Here is a 2,107-nt window from a genome sequence, read left to right on the forward strand (position 1 = left end):
TTCATCTCAGAAGTTAGATTCATCATCAAGACTAAAGATCTCTCCTCAATTCCCCTTCAGGAGTTTTAGGTTTTCTTTATGTTTTGTATTCTTTATTATTCTGAGATGTTTTCTTACTTAGTTATGAACTAAATCCCCTAAATACCTAAGGGGAACGAAACCTAAGACGAATCTTGTTATTATTTTCTGAACTGTATGATAAATATTTGACTTATTCTTAATTCTTGTTTTGATATCCAAGGATACCGATTCAAAACAACTCTTATTCAGAGGAGGAATAGTGTCTAAGAGTACATTTTTCATAATTAAGCGGAGTTGATTACGCGCCTAGACATAGGGTGACAAGATTTTGTCGGATTAGGGTGAAACCTAATAAGGGGATCCATAGATCGAGTTACTGTAACCCCAGAATGTTAATTAGAGAAAATTCTCGGTTATTCAGTCTAGGGATTAGACGTTATTAGTCTTGAATAGGGGTAATAACATAACTCATGGATCTCTACGGAATAAGTTAAATGAATAAATAGTCTAATTTGGAGCCAGAATAACAAGTACAGTCTAGGTGGATTTTTCCTTAGGTATTGTCTTCATTCAATCGATTTTTCCAAAAGTAATTCCCCAATTCCATTCTCTGTGCGTTCTTAGTTTAGATAATTAGTTAGTTAGAACAAAAAAACCTCTTTATTCTTAGGCTAGATAATAAAAAGACAGTCATTACTAGTACTTTTAGTTCCTTTGGGTTCGACAATCCGGTCTTGCTAAAACTATACTACTGTTCGATAGGTACACTTTCCTACATCGGGATAATAATTAGTTTAAGAATGAGTAATTATAAATATTTAAAACCTATCATGAAACCACGCGATCAAGTTTTTGGCGTCGCTGCCGAGGAACTGAAATATATGGAACACTCAATTTTTATTACTTTAGCCATTTATTTTTCATGCACTTTAATTTATTATTATTTATTAATTTACTTTTTCCTTCTCTTGGCAGGTTTTTATAATTTATGATTAAAAGAAACCCATCAAGACCATTACTTTTTAATGAAGAAATCGATCGTACAGTTCACAGAAATCAAAGAGAAATAAGATGAAGCTTAAGATACACAGAGAATGAGCAAGAAGACGATATTCAACCCCCAACCGAAGAGATGGCTGAAAACCAAGGCAATCACTACCTCCTGCAATTACGGTTAATCAAAATCCTGCTCCACGCACTATGTATGATTATGCTAAACCTTCTTTAACAGGAACTGAATCGAGCATTATTAGACCTCTGTACCTGCAAATACTTTTGAATTAAAACCTAACACTATTCAAATGATACAACAATTTGTTCAGTTTGATGGTTTGCAGGATGAGGATCCCAACACTCACTTAGCCAACTTCTTAGAACTATGCGATACATTTAAAATTAAAGGTGTCTTTGATGATGCCATTCATCTTCGGTTATTCCCTTTTTCATTGAGGAACAAAGCTAAACAGTGGTTGAGCTCGTTACCACAAGGGTCAATTACTAAATGGGAACAAATGACCGAAAAATTTATACTAAAATATTTTCTGCCGGCTAAAACAACTAAATTACGTAATGATATCTCTTCTTTTGTGTAGATGGATTTAGAAATAGTCTACGATGCATGAGAGAGATACAAGGACCTTTTGAGAAGGTGCCCTCACCATGGGTTATCGCTTTGGCTACAGGTTCAAACGTTCCATAATGGCCTGAATCCTTCGACTCGACAAAAGGTTGATGCAGCTGTTGGCGGAACCATCAATAATAAAACACCTAAAGATGCCTCTGAGTTTATAGAGGAGATGTCACTGAATAACTATAGTGGCAAGTTATGAGGACAAAGCCAACGAAAAAAACTGGCGTTTATAACATCAATTCGATCACCATGCTCTCTAATCAAGTAGAACACTTATGTAACACCCCGAATTTGGGCCTAGAAGTATTAGGCCTTGAGTGCGGGTCCGTAAGGAGGTTGTATATAGGTATTTAATTGTGCAATGAAATGACACAATTAAATGTCTGCTTTGGTGGTTAATAGCCCTGAGAAGTGTTAGAGAAATCTTGGTTTCAAACTTGGGCTTTAGCAAAAATT

The 2,107-nt window shown here is 35.3% G+C and overlaps 1 non-coding gene across 1 annotated transcript; it reads right to left on the minus strand.

Annotated features, from left to right (window-relative positions):
• Positions 1-1,580: 1,580 nt before the first annotated feature.
• On the minus strand, positions 1,581-1,687 carry LOC128286355 (small nucleolar RNA R71). Its single transcript, XR_008276898.1, has one exon. It is a non-coding gene; the product is annotated as a small nucleolar RNA R71 (small nucleolar RNA).
• Positions 1,688-2,107: the final 420 nt, after the last annotated feature.

The sequence above is a fragment of the Gossypium arboreum genome, chromosome 12, assembly GCF_025698485.1.
Source record: "Gossypium arboreum isolate Shixiya-1 chromosome 12, ASM2569848v2, whole genome shotgun sequence".
Classification (NCBI taxonomy): Eukaryota; Viridiplantae; Streptophyta; class Magnoliopsida; order Malvales; family Malvaceae; genus Gossypium; species Gossypium arboreum.